This window comes from Pomacea canaliculata, linkage group LG8 (assembly GCF_003073045.1).
Source record: "Pomacea canaliculata isolate SZHN2017 linkage group LG8, ASM307304v1, whole genome shotgun sequence".
NCBI classification, from domain to species: Eukaryota; Metazoa; Mollusca; class Gastropoda; order Architaenioglossa; family Ampullariidae; genus Pomacea; species Pomacea canaliculata.
In genome coordinates, this window is record NC_037597.1 from 26,677,291 (window position 1) to 26,700,863 (window position 23,573).

Sequence of the window (23,573 nt, forward strand, 5' to 3'; positions counted from 1 at the left end):
TGCACAGTGTCAATAATCCTGTTACTAATTACTTTAAGCAATCAAACTACTGTAGCAAAATATTATTATTGGTTATAGTCCTTTTGAAAAATAGATAATATTTCAACAATGTATAAAAAACTTATTCAACAAATGCAGAGTTACTTATCGGTCGGTCAGTCAGAAGTTTCTTTAGAAAATAGAACTTTCACGTTCCTACCTCTTTGACAGGAAGAAGAATGAACGACTAAAATCTCTGATGTGAAGTTGGAACTGATGTTTTCTCTGTATTAGTTGTGAAGTTAGAAGTGTCGTTGTCTCCTCTGGGTCTATTCTGGAAGGCGTAAACATCTCCAGAACCCGTCTGCATGTATTTCAAAAAAAGGGTGGAGACCGGGTGTTGGACTGGATGGCACAGGGCATGCGTAAACTCAATTTCCGGTAACCCTGTCATCGTTTGTTTCAGCTGGAAAAGCTCCATCGATCCACTCGGTTGGTTCACGAGTTTTATTTGCTTGCAGTTTTCAAAATGTCACGCTGTTTACATTTTACTGTTTGTGTTTAAAAAAAACAAACAAAAAAAAAACAAGCCGTTGAATCACGTGCTTGATGCACAGGCTGGAACACTGTACCTTGAGCTACAGGAAGGGGATGTAGCAGCAAGAGAAGAATGCTTCTCAGACAGCTCCCATCCTCCAGAACATTCGTCCAGTCGTATTTATCACTGACTTATACATATGTCACAAACATAAACACATTCATTGTAACTGGTTGCATGAAAATGCGCCTGTCACACAATGGTATACAGATACCAAAATATAGATTTTCAACATAATGCTAAGCCTCCATCTACTCACCCACCCCTATTCATAATTCAGCAACATCTACCGTTTTTATTCCTTAGTTGTCGTTGACTTGTCCAGGTATTTGGGGTCTATATGGCATCTCTCTGTTGGCATCTCTCACAGTTGGGGAGAAGAGGGGCGAGGGGTGGCAGGAGCCAGGACGGACTGTCAAATTGTGACATGTAGAAGCTGTCGCTGGCGACTGGAGTGTGCTGTCTGGCCGGCCTGCGTGGGTGGCTGGCTGCTGATTTGGCGCCTGGTGGTGGCGGTACATTGATGGCTCAACCGATCGGCGAGGGGCAGGCGTCGAGCGCCATCGATTAACCCTCTCTCCACCACTCCCCCTCCCTTTGCAGTTGCACCCAGGCTGTACATGTGATGTGGGTCGAACCCACACTGCAGCTGAACACTCTTTACTGCAATGGCGACATATCTGATAAAGCGAAGGGAATCATTTTAGCAGAGTAGAGGATTTTCTGAGTTTAAATGAGGATGGATGACATTGGGATGAGACTAGGATGCTGCTCCTCTGCATGGTAAACCACGCCGCGACAGGTCCGTCGAGAATCGCGCGTGACGCGAGACTATGATGTCATTGGCCGCAGTGCTCTAAGGTCTCGCGTGACGATCAATGACTCCAAGAAATATGAACTGCCTTCTGATTGGATCTTATTGGTTTTTACTAGTTCTACTCAATGTAACGAACACCACAAAAATGTTCAGCGCCTTTTGATTGGTTCCTTTTTTCCTGGGTCATTTACTCTCGAAATAGAAAATAAATTATATTCTTTACAACATATTTACACTTCAATTAATTTAGCTCTTATGATTTCCTTTCTCAAAATGGCACTTGAAGTGATTTGTTTTTCTTTCCTCTTAGCTATAATCTTTGACTTTAAAGCTAAATTTTGGTAAATGTTCACTACTACCGTCTTCCGTTTGTGAACATTTCGAATCCGGATGGATGAATAAAATCCTTGTATGGTCCATCTGTACTGCATGCGAACCGAGACCTGTCGAGTACGCATGAGAATGATGGCCTTCTGGAAACTAGAGTAAAATCTGTTGTGTGATTGAAGTCATTTCAAGCTTGAGGATGAAATAAGTGTTGTTACAAATTCCCAAGTGCGCAGAGGCTGTGCAGAAGCGAACTAGTGAAGTAAAGAGGGGAGGCAGGGAATACAGGCATCAAGAGAAGGGGGAGTGTGTGTATGCTATGACATGATGTTTATACTGGACTGGTTTACACATCTGTGGCCTCCTCCAGTGACAGTTAACACAAAAGCTTTTTATTTTGCTGTTTGGCGAGGGATGGTGACAGGAGGGAGGGTCTGTATGCAGGCTGTAACAATTACTACTCCCACCAAGATCGTAATATTTTCCTTGCTTCGATAGGAACTGTTTATCCGTGAGAAATTCGCCACCAACACGAAGACAATGTAGATAACCAACATTAGTTCCGGTCATTACCTTTGATAGCACATGATATATATATATACGATCCATTGTGTCGCTCTAAATGATTTCCCTTCTGTCTCTTACATCATATAAATGGACTCTGACAGTTTCGCTTGTGTGCATGCTTTATGAGTGATACATATATATAAATTTCTCATTGCTTGTATTTATCATACTTTCTTACATCAACAGCATTGCTTCAGTCTGCACAATACACTACTTATTAATGTCTTTGAACTCATGCAGGTCTTTTCCTAAGCTTCGTGTTACATCCATTATAGCTTTTATAAATCTTTGGAGTCAGGTACCCATTCCCAGCTGGATAGACTGAGGGAAAGTTTGCTGCGCTTCTCGGGTATCGAACCAGCGGGCCTCTCAGTTCGGTGTATCCGTGCTTATTGAATTTATAAGAGTAGCAGATGTCCTAATAAACAAAACTGAATATCACAATTGACATGTCCTTCGATTTTTTTCCCGATTCATTATTTCCTGATGACATCAATTAATATTTTTGTCGTCCGATACTTGCTGGACGAAAACCATTTGGTCAGTATAAATAAATTTAATTTGCTTACTTTCATCGATGTTTCTAATGTTTCTCCCTTTAGTCGTAAGTGCCCCGCCTCACCCTCTGACCTTAACCGCAATGGCATCTATTTCTGAAATTCCTTTCGGTTAGGTAACCACCTACTCAGCGATTTATGAGAGTTAGTTTGCCTGTCGGGGTAACATCCAACCAGCTCCCTATCCAAGTTAGGGTAGTTCTACCCACAGGTTAACTGCCGATATTCATGCGAGCTAGAACGAGAAGCGCCGCGTTGTGTAGTGGTCTTCATCAAAGAGAATTTTCCAGAAGTGTCTTGCTTGCACAGAGCTGGGGAGGTGTGGAGAGGGGGATGGAGTTGTCAAACACTCGCAACAACAGCTCACTTCTCGAACCAGCGAACGCGATCGATGTTGTATCATGATGTGGAGCCAGCGAGTATGCTCGGGTGTCGTCTGCTTGAGGTCTGGGCTTTCGGAGACTGCGGCCATTGTGTTTGATATCTAGCTGCCGGGCGCTCAGTCCTTGGTGGTGGACTGGCTTGGATGGAGAATAGAATTATGTCAGTCTGTATGAGAAATAAAGATAGGAAAGGAGGAGTGAGACAAAGCACTCTTCTTGCATAAAAGTATTTCCACATTTGGCCGCCATGCAGAAAGTCACTTTTTGCATTGTGTATTGAATGTCATGACATAATTTGTGGACCTTAGAATCACTTTCTGTGGGGACTAAAATAGTTAACATCGCTGTCAAAGGACCTGAATTGTGCCTAAATGCTACGTGTAAAAATTTATCCTTATGAACTGTACACTAAATTGTGCAGTTAACCAGCACTACTAGTTGTCAGAATCATCAGCCACATCTTGTGCCACGACAACAGCCTCACAAGCCATTACAATCACAGCAGTGCTGCTTCTTCTCAAGTCAGCAAACCTGCCCTGACATGATCCAGTCACCGAGTGTCCACAGCAAATTGCCTCAAATTGTTCCTTCCGAAGGAGAATGGAGGACATTCACTGCAGACTGGCTGTGTGTGTGAGAGAGAGATGAAGGAATAACAGACAGCGGAAATCTTGGGCTGGTGACGCAGGGACAGGCAAGTCCGTTGCCCTGGGATACGGTGCTTACATTTCTTGTAAGAATGACGGCTTGCGTCCATTGTTGGCCTTAGTTCCCCCGGCTCTCTTGCTCTCACTTTCAGATTGAAAAAAGGTTTCTAATTTTATCGCACTAATTGCTAGCCGCGGGCCAGGTATTCTTACAGGCTTTAACCACAAGACCATCAGCTGTCGAGAGAGAGAATCCGAATATGAATACAAGTAGTTTATTTGGCTAAGCCTTGAGATCCGTTCAAAAGGATTTGCAACATATTTCAGGGAAGATATATAATATAAATAAGGGGATGTTTTTGCGTAGACTAGTCTTTTTATTGCTAGATATAATCTTAGCAAGGTTACACATGGACAACATAACATAAAATAAATGTCATCCTCGTCATTCAGATAACACTAGGGCATTTCTTTTTTTTATTGTCAGAGATGACATACAGGACAAGTTTTATATTATTGTTAGAATATCTAAAGGCATGTGACATAATGTCTGAAATTCCAAATCGAAGTCGCACCAGTGCATTTCAAGTGACGATTCATGTCTGAAATGAAATATTTCTCCAAGTATGTGCAGACTTAATTAAAATAAATTTGTCACTGCTGTTGGTAGTTAATTCCATTCTTGCAACATACAATAATCCTTTGCTTAAAACATTTAATAAACTGCTAACTACATCCTCTCCTTGATTTTCCAAAACCATATCTAAAAAGAATATCAAACATGTCCCAAGCCATATCTAAAGAGAATATCAGTCTCGTCAGGTTGTCTAGGTTTGCTTGTCTTTATTGTCCAGTCGTTATTCAGTTATTCAGGTACAAGTCTACTTTCTTATGAAATAGTGGCTTATATTACAACATCTGCAACACAGGTTTTCTTTTCAATACTAACACACGAAGTGTAGGTGTAATGTGCATAATATCATGTTTGTATAGCGATACTGACACGAGAGTAATCAACAAATATAAGTAGAGACACGAAGGTGTACAGTGTCCTCGCAAATAAGAAACTACAGACGTCCGTGCACGCAGGTGTGCAGAGTATTCAGGTGGTGGGGAGGAGGAGAACAGATATCCTACCGTTGACCGGTTAAGTCTCTGAATTGATCGACAGGTGGATATTGGGGCAAGTTCTGGGTCAGGTGAAATATGAGAAATGCAAGAGTACAATCGGTTATAAGAGTCTCGTCAGTCGTGAAAAAAAAATTCATTCATTTGTTCCTCATCTGGACAGACACGGCATCTGACAAGTCCCGCCACTTACCCAGTCTTGGGTAGTCAGCAGATAGTCAGCAGGTCCTACCCAGTCTTGGGCGATAGTCAGCAGGTCCTACCCAGTCTTGGGCAATAGTCAACAGGTCCTACCCAGGACCACCAGTCTACTCTCTCAGGTACGTAAGCTAGTTCCTCCTCTGGCCACCACACATTCGACCACCCTCCAGGGTACCTTGAATGACAGTCTTCAACAAAGACAACGACAGGATCAGATGGTCATACAAGACCAGCTTAAGCTGTTTGGATGTTATCAGTATGGGTTCCTGGTGTCCTACGAGAGTGGCTAGCTTCGTACAAAGTTACTGGTTGTGGTATTTTCTGTACGAGATCCCGAGCAGTCTCCTCAGGCACTTTGTCTCAAATGCCTAGATTCTCCCACCTTGTCGGTAAGCAGGGTAGGGCTTCGTCACCAGTCCTCACAGAAACCCTCGTAACGAACGAACGAGCGTTGATCGAGTGGCGAACGAATGAGCGGTTGTCGAAGATCAAGGAAAATAAAGCCAGAAAACAAAAACACGACCGGTGTTTGACTCCGCGCCGTCAGCGCGTGACTGTCTCGTGGCTGAAGCGAATGGAGTGGAGCCGCGACTGTCACCTGTCGGTGCCGTTGGCCGGATCCGTTATTTATACCTTCTTGGCGTGGGCCTGTGGCCACTAATGATCCCGCGGACATTAAAAATAGATGGCGGGCTCTCTATGGCAAGGGAGACGCTGAGAGATCGGCCGATCTCCTTAGTCACTTAGCCTGTGGGGACGGGGATTACTGCTGTGACACACGCTCTCTTTGAGTAGAAAATGACGGGAATGGGGAGATGCAGGCCCGTTTCCACCTAATTTTCCTTTTTCCTGAAAGCGTCCGTAAATTTATGTACATGTAATGTACTCTGGAGCTGGGTTGCGTGAGTTTTCTTATGTCTTCTGAGCATAAGACCTGGTCGTCTTCCGAAATTGATGGGTAGTTTCATGAAAATAAAATAGGTTGCACTTATAAACCCCAGTCCTGTGTCACGATAAGACTTCAGTCTAGAATCGTGAAACAATGTTTTTGGTAAACATTTTTCATTCACGGCAAAACTTGGCGCAAGCTGTTAACCACTGAGTGCGTAATCCAACAGACAGAACACATCATAATGACTCGAGCAGTGATCTCAGATCTCAGTCACGTGATCACTAAAGGTCATGAAAGCTTCAGCATCCTCAAGTTCCGCAGCACAGTAATGGCGACCTCCCTACCCACCTCAATCTTCTCTACACTTTTCTTTTTATTCTTTTTTCGAAAGTGGCTGCGGTCCTGCATGCGGCGCCTCAGACGCTGGCATCGACTCGTCTCTGGCCAAGAGCTGAACCGCGGTGGTCTGTACAGAAGGTAACCGCCGGGACACGCATCCCTCTACTGCTCCCCCTTCCACCCAACTGGCATGTCCAGGGTGTCCTCTGTAGCAGAGCGCAGGAAGGAGGAGGAGGAGGAGGAGGGGATTGATAGATTGTCGTTTCGAGGCTGGATGACGTCACGGCTGCGATGGCAGCGCGGAGCGACGGACTTTCCAGATCGGTCTTTGGTTTCTGTTTTCCATTCTTTTGCTGCTTTCAGCCATTCAGGTCGCCGCGTGCACGAAGGTACAGATTTCAGGGAGCCTGGAGGAAAGTGGGATGTGGTTATGAATCAGGGTACACAGCTTCCCGCACAAACAGATGTGCATATATTTAAATATTTCTGTCATCAGAAGCGACATAAGGAAAAAGCTGGCTGCTCACCCTTCATGCCGGCTTAGAATGTGAATGAACCCTGTACGATCTGGACTAGAACTTGACTTAGCATTGTTGTCTACAGAGGCTCGCCGGTAGCTATTTCAAAACCAATTTAGCTGACAGCTTAGCGTTAGTCATGAAATGAGCGGTTAGCTCTGATCAGGGTCAGCGGTTTGAGTTTAAAAAGCTGCACGAAGGAAAATGAAATACCACTCGAAACTATTGGACATTTGAGGACGACGACGATGATGATGATAATGACGACACTAAATCTGAATCTGTTGTCATGGTTTTGCGTGGATTGTGGAACATCAACAAAACTGCTTTCAGTTTGGCCAGAAATTCAAAACTGTTGAGATAGAATAAATCCAGTGAAAACTGTAACAGTCAAGAAACAGAACTCCTTCCGTCCAGACATCACATTCACTGTAGCCTCCCTTATACTTACACTGTCAGAACGATGGCTACAGCAACAATGCCGCTGCAGCTATTGTAAACTTGTTGGTTGCCTGTACAAGCACAGGAAAAACAAACATAAATAACAACACCAACACCAACAACAACAGCAATGAGTGGGCCTCGACTTGTGAATAAATTATCGCCTCGGCGTCAGACTAACATCAGGGTTAAGCGAGAAATGCTCTCGGTCAATATCCTGACGAATGGCGGTCAGTAGATCAAGCACTTTTTTGTGGACCAGGAGACATTGTGATGTGGCCATTCGCAACATCGACCGTCAGATGTGTCACCTGAGAAGAATGGCAAAAGAGGTTGCTGTCAATCGATTTGTCTTTTTAGGAACACGCTGTCACACTTGACCGCACGTGCCGAATAATGACATTACTTGGCAATCAACTTGAGACCTGACCTGACTTGCGATTAGTTGACGATGATTTCATCGGTTAGAGAAATAGGCGTTCGTGTGTGTGAGAGAGAGAGATAGGTGTCTTTACTCACCTCCCCCAAGCCAGTTTACTCCACCAAACCCGAAAAACACTTCTTCTGAATGTTTTTTTTCTTCTTCGTATTTGCTGTACTGTCTTCGTATTGCCAATCTTGCATTCCCTGGAGGTCTTGCACACCCGTCAACAAATATCACGTTACCTGCTGCGGAAAAAGCACACTTGAGGCTGGGCACTCGCGATCGAAGATGGGATTTCTTTTCTCCTGTCGGCTGGAAGTGTCAGAGTAACAGTTTTTGAAAGCACAGGATCGCAGCGGGTGAGAGTAGTGGGGGAAAGGTAGCGAGCAGAGCAGGGTATGCAGGGAGAGGGGTAGAGAGGATAGGAAACTGTTTCGTCGATTCCAGAACAAAGCCAAAAGCTATTCACTTAGAGTGGCAGGCCTTTCCTTCCAAGTTTTAGCCTGTTGGTTCAGTGGCAAAGAGCACACACCCAGGTCCTTGAACAGTCGACGGGCAACGGGGGTCCTTTTGCTCAGAGTCTCTGTGTAAGGGAGGGATGAGTTTATTTTTAATCGCTGAGGGGAAATCAGTCGCAACAACGAAAAGAAAAATGAAGATGACAATTTTCCTTTCAATATCAGCCAGACGTTAGCATCAATCTTGGCATTGGATTGCTCATACGATACAGCACTTTATTTCAGGGTAGTCAGCTTCCTTATTTCCGGGTCTCCATCCATCTTTCGGCAGACGTGTACAGAGGAAAGTAGCAGGTCTTCTCGTTAGGGTCGCAGCTGACATTGAGATCTCACTGTACTCTCTGGACCACTCTTTGATCATGTTACCTTGACCTTTTTCGTAGCTTGAACATTGTGAGGTAACCAGCATGCCAGTTTTTCTTTTTGTCTTCAGAAATCGTGATTTCTTGCGTCCAGCAAGTCTTTTCTGGCTGGACGTTTGTGAAGACCCTGGTGAAGGAAATTCCTTCCACCTGAAGACACTAATTTTACGCCGTGTTATAGGTCAGTAAAACATCCTTTCAAAGAATGTGTTTTTCACCTGCAGCCATCCCCATCGTTGCAACGGACGTCATCATCACTGCTGACCTTTGGCCTTCCCTATTTCATTACCATCGGCGTTGATGTTGTTTCAGGTTTCAGTACGATATCATGTAAACTGATTCCGTTCTCAAGTTGTGTGGCAGGAGATAGCAGACTAAACAATACCGTAGCAGGCGTCCAATGCGCTCTTTGTGCTACCGTATCTTAAAGATCGATACCGAGTGGGATGATGAAATTAAGCTCAGTGTAGTCGACAGGTTAATGGAATGAGGCCATTAATTTGAGGTCATTATTTGCGCGGGTTTTTTTTTTTTTTTCTGTGAATGGGGAAGGTAAGCGAACACGGGTGAACATTAGAGCATACATTCTAATTGTTGACGCCATCAGAGAACGCGGTTATTACAAGAACGAGTTTATTTGTGCAAAACATGTAAACTTTTCCAGAGTTTTACTGAGAAATGAGGTATTTGCTCTTATCCCAAAATTCTGATAATAATTGCGGCATTTAAAAGCTTGGTCGTATTCCCTGTTACAGCTAGGACAGGACCACGTGGAAATTTGCTGTCCGATTTTTTCAATTAAAAAAAATAGATATGAAACTTTCCATATTATTTGCTCAGTGATGATGATTATTGATTGATGATGATCCATGTTCACGAGTAATGATGGAGAATGTTTTTACGGTCTCTGAAAGTAACCCCGTAGTGTAATTTTCTATATCTAAGGGCTAATCAAATATAATTAATTTGTTGATCGAGACCGGCGTGTTTTGCTGTTTTTGCAGGAGTCGTGAATATTGTCGTTAGAAACTGTTGGAGAGGAAACATTCAAAACGCCAGGCCACCGCTGTATGGATATGATTACCTCAAAGATACCAACAAATCGTTTTCTTCGGCAAAGGTAGGGGCTTGATTTGTTGTCTGCCCTTTATATCATTGTATATTTATGTTAATTCCTGATTTATTATTTTGTCATGGACCTAATGTTTGTTTCTATTATTTTAAACATTTCACATCACAAAATAACTGCAAATAATGGAAAGTAAACAAACACTAAAATTGAAAAAAATCACAGAAGTATATCACCACCCTCTTCATTTCCCTTCACTAAATTCTTCTTTATTTGTTTGCGAGCGACATAAATGACAACATCAATCTGTAAAATGTGAGATAAGCTGTCCCAGCCAGCCCTCATCAAAAAGATTCTTATGCAAGTTCCATAGTAGGTCAAACACATTTTTCCATTATTTAATAATAAATTTATTTAATGCAGTTTTGTTGTCTCAACTGGAATTTTTGTCCAGTAGTAAACATCGTTCATGTGAATTAATTGTACAAGTTTATAAAGTTTGCTGTTTTTTAACACTGTGAATTCTTTTCTCAAATTCTTTACATGTTGTTTATGGTTTTGTGTTTGAACATTCTTCTGATAGCAACAAACTACCTCGCTCTGCTCTTGATTTCTTTATACCATGACAAGACATATCTGTCTTTCTCCCCATATTCTATTTTAAAAATCTCAGGGGGTGAGTAGGAGAGTGTTGATTAATTATTCGGGGTGCTGATGATCTATCGAAGATGATGCGTAACAGTTTGATGTACGCGCGGTGGTGTATGATGATGTAAGACCAAACTGACCAGAATGTGAGAGGGTACCACTAGTGAACACTGCTGATGGTGTGGCTTCTCTATTAACCTAGTATCCTCGCATATCTGATGACCAAGCAGTATACTGTCTTCCGTGTGCACAGAATATTGCATAAGCAGTACTCACACCCCAACACACACGCGTATATACAAAGATAGAACACATTCATACGTCTTACATGCTTTAAAATAAAGCAGAAAAAAAAGTCACACGAACGCGAGCGCGCAGACGCGCGTGCACATGGGTCAACACGCACTCTCTCGCATGAACACCCACACACGCACTCACGTCGCCCTGCACAGATATGCACGCAGCGCATGAGAGATCGCACGGTCACACGCATTATCAACCATGCACGCGCGCGCAAAACACACACACCAACAGGCGGAAAATCCTTCCTGGGGCCGATCCAAGCCAGAATCGCACGGCCTTGCACTTTGGTAATGAGGAGACTAGGAAGGACAGTCCAGCAAGCAGTCGTGCTGCAGGGCCGTGTCGACTGGCATCACTTGCAGCACGGCCTGGCTCGCGTGCAGAGACAGTAGCCGTCGCTCCCACCTCATGCATATTCACCTCGCTGACAATCAGCGACATTACTTTCGACTGTCTCCCAGCCTCGTGCTCACCACAGACTATGGTGCGCTCCACACTCGACTGTGCCGACAGTCAGCAAGCGGCAAGTTGTGTCAATAAACTCGCTAGCTAGACGTAATAATAATAATAATAATAATAATAATAATAATAATAATAATAATAATAATAATAATAATAATAATAATAATAATAATAATAATCGTCTTAAAATTCCTTTATTTATAAATAAAACACTGAAGCGAATACTTTCAGTGAAGACCTACTTCAGTCTACAACATCTGGTGTCATCTCGTAACAGGTGCAGACAATATTAAAAGACGACCAAACATACATTTTTTGTGACTGGAGTTATAGGACGTTTGTTCATCCACACGCACGCACACACACATGCGCACATACACACTTTTATCGATTAAGGCTGCATCTGATACAATATGGTTATCGTTTTCCTTGTCCTCATTATTAAAATAATGACAACAACAACAGCATCTCCAACAATAACAAACAGTCTGCAGTCCCATCGTAAATCATGCAAAGCCCCTTTCCTCCTACCGGAGGCCAGCCCTGCACTCGGTCCGATGCAGCACATGGGTGTCTGGTGATCGCTCCATCAAACTGTCGGATTAATACAAGTTTCTGAGGGCACACTCTCTCCTTGTAGCGCATCGATTGGCAGGATGGCTCGGAATGGCGAGGGTCTGTGAAAGATAATGACGGGGCTCTGTTGTTTCCTCGGACGCCTCCACCGACAGCATCCGGGTATCAAACGGTTTGAAACCTAACGCTCATATCCGCGAGGCTGGAAGGAAAATTCCTGGGATTGGCTCTTCTTGTGGCACGGACTGAGTGTGAGGGAGAAATCTCATTGAAGGGCTTTCTTTATCGAATGCGAGTTGACTGTCGTGTAAAAATGTAACGACGTGTTAGACAATATTCTCAGTGAAGGTTTGCACTGCGAGCGGAGGTGATGTAGAGACAACTATACTCTCTCCTCCTTTATTTTTTTCTTTTATCCTTTTCTCTTCTTCCTCTTGTTTAATAGATTTTTTCTGTAGTAATTTTGCATTTTATTTACACCTCGTGAACGCAGTGTTGAGCCTGAGTTTTAAACTGCTCAATCATCTATATTTCTGGCACAAAAGTTGTTTTTTTTAAGTGAGCGACTTCAACAACTTCACAATGTAACATACGACTGATAAAGTTTGTAAAACAAGAGTAAAATTATTAGACAAGATGAAAGTAATCGTCTTTAGTAAGGCAGATAGATTCCAGCTCTGAAATAGCTAGAACAAACAAATATTTCAGAAATACATTCCAAGAAGTCTACAGTGAGCCGCCATTTGTCGTGCCTTGTTGCCTTTTCAGATGTAGAGGGCTCCTTAGGAGCATCAGTTACAGTTTACTTCGCTCTGTTTGTTTGTTCTTTACAACGCAGCTGAAGAGCTAGAGAGGTGGCTGGCTAGAGTGTTGTTGTTGCTGCTGCTGCTGTTGTTGTTGTTGAAGGAAGGACAGGGTTAGGCCAAGGCAATCGATGCACAGATGCATGCAAAGTGCGGCCAGAACTACGGGACAAGCCGTCGGCATGGCACGGGACTGTCTGCATCGTGTTCCGATACGATCACCAGACGATGTTTCTCGTTCTGTTTTTCTTCCATAATCTAGTTTTATAAAAATTTTTCATTGTGAAAGAGTTCTATTTCGGCAACGGTAATTTCTGTGTCACCGAAAATTTTGTTTCCTTCAAGAGGAATATGCTGGGACTACGGTGCTAGTTCCCACCCACCCCTACTCCCTTACAAGAAGATCGGTGCAAGTTACAGAAGTACCCATGGTGTGAACGTTAATGCTCGTTTCATCACCACAAGAAGAGTTTGATGTCATCGTCCTCATCCATGAGGAGCCCCAGTTGGTTTAGGCAGAGATGACATTCAGCCCGGCATGCAACAGAGACCATATAGCCGAAATCGTTATGGATCCATTTCTTTCACCTTGATGGTCTCTTCACATAATATAATTTCCTTTTTGTCGTAATTGAAATCCTTCTCCTCACCTCTGCCTTATAAAACAGAGGGCTGGATGTGTAAATCTGGGGATGAAGAGGCTGATAAATTACATTGACTGGCAGTAAGACAAAGTACCAATCCTAAAGTCAAACAAACATTTCTATTTCACAATCATAGAGAAGAATAGCCATAAAGCCTGCAATAAAAATAAAGTGGCAGGAGAAAAACAGAAGTGAAGGTAAAGGAACTAAGAGACTTGTAGATGACCCCAGCCTCCATTACTTATAGCTAGAATGAGACTTAACGAAGAATACTTAACTTTAAAGAGCCTGTTATCTGCATGTGTTGTGATAGACTTCACACTTCACCTGCTGTTGGAGAGTAATGAAAACCCTTAACATCATTCTCCGTTTTATTCCTCTCCTCATATCCATAATTCACACTTTTCATAATTTTTCTCTTTTTCTTATTCTTAGTTTCAAGTCTACAAAAGAGAACAGCGTTAGTTTTTGCCAGTGCCGGGTTGTTAATTTTATTGAGTTCGATCAAAAACAACCTTCGTATCGATTGAAAAAGATGCTTGTCTTCTGGAAGAAAGCAATAATCTCGTCCTCATCACAGCAATTGTGCCATTTATACCACACAAAATTGTGTAACGTGTTCAGTGATAATGCACCTTAATTCAATTTCAGCAATAGAAATAACTCCTTCAAAGTCTCATGCTTCCATATTCTAGCTTCACTCACAATGGGAAGCACTCCCAATTAACCCAGAAAATTACCTTCGCCAGTCGGGCACACATCGCCAGCCATTTTTGTGATTATGGCCATTAACAGTTCTGATTTAACCACAGAGGGGTCTACTGTCGGTCCTAGTTTCCTAGAGGTTGAGCGCAGCTCAGAACAGCTACATTCACGTCTGCTTCGCCATAGTTGCATGGGAGTTGTTTCCCCTCATCCAAGCTCCGGTTCCGCTGTAGTATGTAAGTTGTTTTTTAATGAAGAAAACCATTGTAACATGAGGTCTGGCTGTAGATGGCGACTTGAACTTGTCGTACTGAAGTGTGTGGAGGCTATAAATCCTCGAAAAGGGAAGGCAGCAGAGGAGGGGAGAAAGCAGTCATGAATATGGATGTCGTGTGGTTTGTCTGTGGAGCTCTCCGGACAACGAAATTGGATTGGGCGCGCGGCCAGGGGCACGCACAAGTGAGGTGGAAATTAAGTCCGCCACTGCTGCGTGGGACGCTTAGCGGTCGTCATCCTTTACAGAGCCCCACACTCGTTAGAAAGCGCCGGACACTTGTTTTTTCTGTTTTAATGCAGTGAACTTGAACCTGAGACTCCATAACATAGAATGGTCGTTTGGAGAGGTGAAGTCAGCGCCATTTCTGTAAATAATTATTGTATCCAGTGAAATTTGAGTCAATCATCGTGAATCACAGCTTTAGGGGACGGAGACAGGAACATTGGAACGAACCACACCATATACAGGTAGCAAATACAGCGAGCAGGTGTGAGTGTGAGAGAGAGAAATACTTGTTGGACCGATTAAATAAATAATACTCCAAAGCAGTTCTAATGCGCACTAAATAATAGTTTCATTTACCTTACATGTGCAATGCAATTCAATATTTTTGAAAAATCATTTTAAAACATTACAGGTAAAACAAAATAAGAAAAATAATTATTTCAAGCGGTCTTTCGTGCAAGGAAAGGGAACACGCAGATAATAAATTGCATTGAAAGAAAAATATTTTGTAAAGAAAATAATTCTTACACGCGAAGTAAGTGGCTGAGGAAATGAGCCAGTGAAATCGCTCACAATGAAAGGGAATTTTTATTATTATTATAAACTTAAAAGACTTTTATTTTTGCTCTTGTCCTTTTTATTAGAGCACATGCTGCTTGGCAAAGTGATCAGTACATTTCCGTTACCCTGACGACAATGCAATCTTCAAACTGTTCCAACCACCCTTACTGCCGTCAGCATTTCACACATTGAACAAGCTAGGTATTGCTCAAAAGACAGTCAGAACATATTACATATTTCTTAACAAAGTCATGTAATAGAAAAGCTGAATAATGGTATATTCTGGACGGATGAGATCAGATGAAAGGTACTAGATGATTTCCTTATATGGAAAAGCTCACAGGGTGCTGAGCTGTTTATCCTTTGGGTTCATATACAATGTGTGACATGGTGCTGATCTGCACTCCAGGGACTATTCAGAATATAATGAAATATGCAATTTTGCGCTCATGAAGGGAACGCAGAGAAAAGCACCAACGAGCATCCGCCTCGTGCGTGCACAGCTGCAGTTCGTTCACAGCTGATATGCACGCTATGCCCTCTGTCAACCTAGTCTCCACTTCCATTTGTTTTTCCACGCCTGACTTTAAAGGAACTGGAGGAGCATGCAGCTGTGCAAAGCTTACTATTTTTATAGTTTCTAAATAAAAATATAAAATTCACAAAATATTTCGTCTCTTGTAGAACAATGATGATTTGACACCTAAAGATCGGTGATCCGTGACGGACGCCTAAGGATCCACGATTCAGTCGATTCTACTGATGAAAATTCTTAGTTTACTAACCATTCTACTATCACTCAATAACATGCTGAACCTCTGGCCCCTGCAGTAATTTGTGTTATCTCTAATCTTATATATTCAGTTTGCTGCTACCTTTTCTTTGTGCAGTCGTTCTGTCTTTACTGTCCATAGAGACCAGAGACTTTGATGTATAAACTAGATAGAGAGGTAAAAGCACACCTGCATCATACCTGCAAGTCTTGAGCCAACAGGTGCCTGCTGACCTAATCATGTCCACACTGTACAAAACTAAGAAGTGACCCAGAGGAAAAGAACATTTAAGCAAACTGAAGTATTTTCAAAACATCATGGTGTCTGTTGATGGAAACGATTGAAAAAAATGGAAGTCAGAGTTGGCGGTTCAACACTAAAAATTTACAAATCGTCTTACAGGAGAGTCCGATGACTTCTCCTCACATGTTTACTTCTCGCAGAGGGCGCTAGCATCCAGATGCATGGCCCTGTGGGTGATCGATCTTTGCTGCTTGGCTGCTGGCTCCAACAGTCAGGTGGTGGGCGGTCGGCTGGTCGGCCAGCATAAAGTACGAGGTGTCCGCCTAAAAACACAAGGCAAAATAGAGCGGTTACATAACTGCACTAATGAGTATTGCATTTTTGTATTCCACGAGGATGCATTTTTATATCTCCCCAGACACTTACATCTACTCTTGCAGCATTTCCTCTAAAGGACTTTCCCTCTCTCCGAGAAAGGGAGTGAGTGAGTGCAGTACTAAAAAAGGAAGCATTCTGTTTCCAGAAAAGCCTTTAATTTTTATTCACTGTGAAATCTGCTTCATAACACAGTTCTTACTCAAAAAAGATAAAACAATGTACATTCATGCGGCACTCGTTTTTCTCTATTATACTATTATATTATTATCATTGTTTGCTTTGCTTCAAATGTTTTTGTCTTGTCATTCTCGGAATACTTGTTGCCTTACAAATTACCTTGTAGTTATTTGGAACCAACAGTAGTAGTTAATATTGTAATAAACTATTAAAATTTATCTACTCTGAGAGAAAATATTTTATTCCAGCTTTTCTTGCAATTCCATGCAGACTCGTGGCGCGTAATATAACATCGTGCTGGGTTACAACTTCGAGCATTATTAATGTCCCCTTTGCGTACACGAATAAGCAGCAAATAAAGCAGTTGTATATCAAAGCTTATATCACCGAAACATGAAGCACATAGCATCAGATAGGACGCGAACAGCGGCTGGATGCTCGGCCACGACCAGGCGGGGCAAGACTAGGAAGCCCGCAGGACCAACATGGCCGACAGGCAGAGAGGAGGTGGCTGCTGGAGATAATGGGAACAGGGTGGGCTGGGGGCACGAGCTGTGTTATATGACTCCATCAACGAGCACTCGGTGCGTTTTACAAATAGAGTAACCTTTTCTCCGGCAGCCTGAAGAGTAGAGTCGATGGCGGAGAGATTTGCGAGCCTCGCCCAGCGCTCGGCCAGAGAGCGAAAGTTACACACACTAGCCTCCAAGTCTCTTTGCCGGGCTGCAATGTGATTAAGTAAATGACAGCATCATTACGGTGTTGTCACGGGCGCGGGGAGGCTTTGAGTTAGCACGTGGGAGGAGGGGGAAAATGACATCTTGAGGAGCAATGATCCAAGACTTGAAATGGTGAGGCGGGTCTGTCGGGCAACGGATGCCGTGAGGATGGAAACGAAGTTAGGGAGGACAGAGGGGAACTAGCGGGACATTGATCCACCATTGGGACAGATCAGTGGGCTCTCTTTCTTATCCATTTGCTGCGACAATAACTTACCAGGGGTAGACACAAACAGTGAACATAATTGTCCACTCCTGCTATAAGATTCTTCGCTCTGGACTCCATCTTCAAAAGTCAGCTTCAACAAATGGAGATAGATGTCCCATCGGAAGAGTTCTGTCAGCACCCTCGAGCCTGCAGGCATATAACACAATGGGACTTTACTTATGGATGGCTGTTAAAATGAACCTGATTCATCCACTCATCGATTACAAAATTAGGAAGCAGTGATTATCTTATGTTCCTTCCTTAATTAAACAGTGTATGCAAAAGGCTAAGACATATTAACAAAAGAATTAAATCAAGAAGAGGATCGCCAATCAAAACGAAAACCAAAACAAAGAAAAAGAAAGATCAAAGTAACAGTTACAGGTCATCATCAGCTGACAAAGCGAGGACATCATGCAGGACTGAAACATTAAAAGGTTACTTGTCCTTGTTAGTTTCTTTTTTTTACTCCTTCCTTGTTCTTCTAGTTCCTCCTCCTCTTTTACCGGCCGGAATGTTTGGAGGATTGTGAAACAGGTACACCCAGTCTGTGAAGGTTCAAAACACGCGATCGCTCCCTAAAGCCTCTGAGGGAGCCGGGAGGATCGCACAGAAGTGTCAAAAGATTTCTAACATTTTATAAAGAGTTTGTACTTGCTTAACATTCAGGAAGCACATTTAACTACAGGCGTGATGTTCTCGATGATGATGTCTCAACAGACGGCCTAAAACACAAGAACACACAGTTCAGCCGCAACAAATGGAGAACTTGGGCGAACCGTCCGTTGCGTGGGAACTGAATTAGTTTAGGAAAAATTGTGAAAGAGGTTGAAAAATTAATTGCTTTTGCTCTCAAGAGAATAGAACAAGTACCAGCAACACTGTGATATGGCTGGAAAAACAGGGCGGTGTGTGGGGTGTATAATGGAGACCGGAGTGCGGACTGTGTAATATACGTGTTGTTAAGCGCGTGGGCAGAAGACAAAAGTAAACATGTAAAAAAAAACTTGTCCAAAGTTCTAGGAAGAGAGCAGAATCGAAGAGCTTGGAAAGAGTACTCAATGGTTCTGCTAGGGCCAGTTCTGTTCTATACATCGATCAACAAGGTCCAGTCCAGGTCATCCAAACTTCGATGTGTCTGCCATCATGTGGTCCTTTGGCTCGCGAGAGTTCTGCCACTTGATCCTAAATACAAGAGACGAGCGCCGCCACGAGGGCTGGGGCCAAACGGTCGATAACTCCAATCGAATACTTACGTCACAGCCAAGGCGATTAAAAAGGGAAACAACAGCAAGCACTGGGCGAACTACCCTGTCGGGACCGGAAATTATCCTCATTAAGACTGAGGAGGTTTTCGTCATCAATGAGTGAAGTGAGAGAATAACCTTCTGCCCGGAGAAAGAAATAAATACACTGATGTCCACCCTGGTCTCCGTCGACTGCTTGTAACATACTCCTTCTTCTAAGATGTCCATCTTCCTGAATGTGCATGTGATTGTTAGCACGCGCCCACACACGTACACGTAGGTACACACGCATTCATTCTCCCACTCTTACCATCTATTCTCATCAGGTTCCATTCATCAGTAGACCATCTGTGGCGCCACATCATTATGTTTTTCAGCCTGTCACTAAGTGCTTGCTCTCTCTCTCTGCTTGCCTCTTTTCTTGTTGGGCTCTGGGTGTAGGAGAAGACCAGGGCTACTGATGTATTTCACACAAATTCAGCTGTAGGGCCATATCGACTCCTAGCTTATCGATTCTCTGCGTGTGAACGCACGACAACAAGGTGCAGACCGGGTATAATGGATGGACTTCCAGTTCCAACCGGTCCACATATACTTGAACTGCTTTCTCTCCAACACTTGCAGTCACCAGACATGGAGATGAATGCACCCTAACAACCCCGCAACTTGTAACCAGCCGAAGTTCGTTACAACTAATTCATTTTAATCTTGCAAATAAGGCTGATTGTGGCGTGTGTCTGTGTGCGTGTGTGTGATGTATGTGTGTGAACAGTATGCAAACCCACCACGTGTGGTCCGATCCTGGCTACATTTTATAGCGGTACTAATTTTGCTTGCTAGGAGGTCGTGAGATGTTTGGTACGTAAGTTTTTCTATTAATACTCATTGGAAAATCTTTTAATATTTATTTTACTCGTTTTCGCTCGTCATGGCTCCCAGCTAAAATGTCTAGCATGCAGAGGAAATTCTGACAACGATGTCGTTTAGAGTGTACTCTGTGTGTGTGTGTGTGAGAGAGAGATGTATGACAGCCGGCAGTATCACAGTTTGTCTTTCCGTCACCAGAAACACATTTACACACCCATCCCCTCTTTGCTGTTCTTGATCATGTTTGCGAGCACACTGAGCGCTCACAGTCTGTCATGTGAAGAGGTTTCTCGCGGGCATATCTGCTAGTTTCTCTATCAAAACAAAATTCTGAACTTATTCTCTAGCCCTCTCATCCAACAGTATTCAGCAATAAGGGAATAATAAAGAGACCGATGGAAATACAAGCCTGACTGGTGGCGCCCTCTCTTCCCGTCCCATCAGAACGTAAAACAAAGCAGACTACAGCGTAGGAACACCTGTGTGGCGATGTTCACCTGTGTCATATGCTGATATGTGTCACACAGTCACATGCTCGCCCTTGTTCAGGCTGGACACTTGCCATTGCCCCAGATAGAAGTGACCTCATATCCTATTGATTATTCCTCCCTTTCAACCTGGGTTTTCTCTCCTCCCCCATCTCTCCCCTGTCATCTATCTCCCGAAGTGTTCCATCCTGATAAGAGCTCTTTCTATCGTATCATTTTTTCCCTTGTAAAAAAGAAAACCCCACAAAGGGTTATTATTATCTGCTGAAGCCTGTCATCATCCACAGCAACGACCTGGTTCACTTCCCAGACACCGCGCACTCGCCATCCCTCGTCTGAGACTGCTACCCACCCACCCCTACCGGCGAGTGATTCCCGCGGTATGCACGTTTATCCCATTGATTTTCGCCGTTTGTCCCGCACAGTAGGCACACTAACTATATCATTGACACTAGGGGGGAAACGCAAACCCAACAAAACATTGCATGTTCTTGATTTCCTTTCTACAGCCCTACAATTTCATACATTATGTAAAGTAAACTACTTTACAGACAGCAAATGGTCTTTCGAATAAACATTTTATAATGACTTACCAATAAAGATAATTACCATTACCGTCGAAAAAGAAAAGGGGAAGAAGCTAACGAAAGGTGGTACCACGATTAAAGTGAAGAATAATTGCGAAGAAGGAATAAAAAAAGAAAGAGCAGGTATGGAATTATTTATCGACGCGACTGTGCTGTGGCGTGACTGGCTAATCCATATGTATGGTGTGCGATGCCAGTCGCTCAAGCCTGGTCAGCTGTAGGCTGCAGGATAATCTGTAGGTCAAGCCTGGTCAGCTGTAGGCTGCAGGATAATCTGTAGGTCAAGCCTCGTCAGCTGTAGGTTGCAGGATAATCTGTAGGTCAAGCCTGGTCAGCTGTAGGTTGCAGGATAATCTGTAGGTCAAGCCTAGTCAGCTGTACATAAGGTCAAATGTAAGATGCAGGTAGGTAATAGGCCTACTGTAAGATGTAGAATAGCATGTAGGTCAAGCCTAGTCAGATGTAGGTAATAAAACTACTGTCAATCCTCACCAAATGTAGGATGTAGGTTAAGCATGTGTGTGAGGTCTTTTTATTTTATTCGAAACTACAAATGCTTGTGTACTCTGGGCCTGGAGAAGAATGTCCAAATATTAATGCGGCTTCCAGCAATGACACAAGCCAGTCCGTACTTTTAGTGCATGCACTAGCCAGGGAAATATTGATGAATCGCTAGTTGGATCGGAATGTGCGAACGGATCGAGTCCCCTATGGCGTCACGAGGGGAATTCATCCCGTACAGTGCCCCACAATTATTGACCAATCGGAGTTTATTAATCACTAAGTTAGACCCTTCACGTGACCAAAACAGCGCTACGCCATTGGTGTTTTAAAAATACATTCATTATGCATGCCATAGCCACATAGCGGCTTGTAGCTAACAAATCTTATTTCTTTATACCGAAACATAATTTTATTTTCTCTTTACCTATAAATATATATATGTGTGTGTACTCTAGATTTAACACTTTCTGTATATTTTAATTGCAATCTATAGTTTCGTCCATTTTATTGGTTCTTTTGCGACTGAGGCCCTGCATGGCGCTCACGTGTGAGATGCACCAAGGCGTATCGGCCGCTAGCAGTTCATTTTAATTAATTATTGACAAATGAAGCTTTAGAAATGAGTTGAATCATGGAAGCTGTTTCATCACCGACTAATTGAAATGTCATGTTACAGATTCTGGGATAGTGTTTATTCAATTCAATTAAATTAATTATTGTTACCTCTTCATGTCCTAACGCTGACCATAGCATTAATCAATTAATTAAACAATTAAGTATGCTTATAGTCAAGAATAAAATGCACCGCATTTTAAGGTAGAAGTCTAGTATTAAGTGAATGATGTAACCAAGCCAACCGAGAGCAATCGGTGGTGCGTGCGTGCGTGCGGTGTGTGTGTGTGTGGAAAGGAGATTCATATTCGCTTGTTCGCATGTTTTTGGCTCGTGTTTGTGTTTTCTGCGTAGTATGGATTCGTGGGCGGACATAGAGATGCATTTCTTTGTGAAACAATGTGTGGATGGATCATTGCTCGGTCTTAGTGTAAGCCGCATGTAAAGAGAAAACGCAAGTAATAATCATCCATCTGCACTTGTGTGTTTCAGTGTGTGTTAATGTGTGTTGATTTTCCGCGTTCTGGTTTAAAAAAAAAACAAAACTAAACTTTTACACTTAAGGAAAAATGGAGCTTTTGACGTGTATCCTCATACCTTTTTTTTTCATGAACTAAAAGTTAAGTGACTGGTGTGATCAGTGCACACCACCCTCGCACTCCAAGATGGCGACATCGTCCAGGAAGAAGACTTGGTTGCTACAAATGTTCCCCTCGCCGACAAGGACTGCATTCCATGTTTTTTTCAAAGTCTTAGTTTCAGTGTTTCTCCGTTTCCCTAGCATAAGCCTGGCATTCGATGTGACAGATGGTAGCTGACATGTCCAGGTCAGTCTCTGGGTCTCTTCCACTAGAACTTCTTTGTTCTGTGTTTTGCTGCATGGCGTGTGATGTGGCGAGTCTTTGTCCGTGCTGTGCCTTGTTATGTGTGTCCGTTGTGTGTGTGTGTTGACCCAGGTGTCCCTATGTCTCGTGTGTGTGTGTGTGTTTTGTCTTCGTTGTGTGCGTGTTTATGCGTGTGTCGTTGCGGTTTGTTTGAGATGTACTCACTAACTAACTCATCGCCTTGTTTTAATTTCCGTCATCAAACAGCCTTCGGTTTCATTAGCTGATATTTAAAATGTAAAGCTCTGGAAACATGTTTGTTTAACTTAGAATCCTAGAGCCTTTGTGGCAAGCTTTCTATTTGAGATCTTTGCTGTTGTGCTCCTCGCAGAGCCCATAAACAAACCAATTTTCAGGAAACTATCGATCCCGTGAATCCACGCACTGTGTGTGATAGGATAGCCGGAAGCAGGTGATATTTCAAAGTAGCACAAGGATGAGATTGTTGGGATTACATCAGATTATTTACGACAGTTGTTTTTAAAATTTGTAAGATTCTGAGCTGCTGGAACATGTCTGCTCATGTGTGGAATAAGAAGCAGTAATGGCGCAGCTGACGACCATAATTAGCAAGCCAGTCTTAAGACCCGATGCAAGTCCATCGAGGGACTCGTTACAATTGTTAACATCATCTTGTTTACCATTTGCTGTAAAGTCGGACCCTGAGCTTCAAGGTATATACCAACCATTATTTAAACATATTTTTCTTAATTAAATTTAAACTAATAACTTAAATAAAGGTATTGCAGTCTCTTTTTACTCACACGATGCAATATTTATCGAATGTTCGATGTCCATCGTAATTGTTTTTTGTTTATCGACAATATAATCATCATCCTCGATTCTCTTTCTCGT

General features: G+C 42.9%; 1 protein-coding gene and 1 long non-coding RNA gene across 2 annotated transcripts in view; one reads left to right on the forward strand and one right to left on the reverse strand.

Moving 5' to 3' along the window:
• Positions 1 to 23,573, forward strand: part of LOC112570046 (sodium channel protein type 4 subunit alpha-like) — an 85,372-nt gene that overhangs the window by 18,837 nt on the left and 42,962 nt on the right. Inside the window, 1 exon segment of the mRNA XM_025248236.1 lies at positions 9,703 to 9,818. The gene's annotated coding sequence lies outside the window, so the exon portion shown is untranslated.
• LOC112570048 lies at positions 13,084 to 17,948 on the reverse strand. Its single transcript, XR_003100581.1, has 5 exons — positions 17,539 to 17,948; positions 16,145 to 16,310; positions 13,944 to 14,549; positions 13,482 to 13,533; positions 13,084 to 13,245 (listed from the first exon to the last, which is right to left on the reverse strand). It is a non-coding gene; the product is annotated as an uncharacterized LOC112570048 (long non-coding RNA).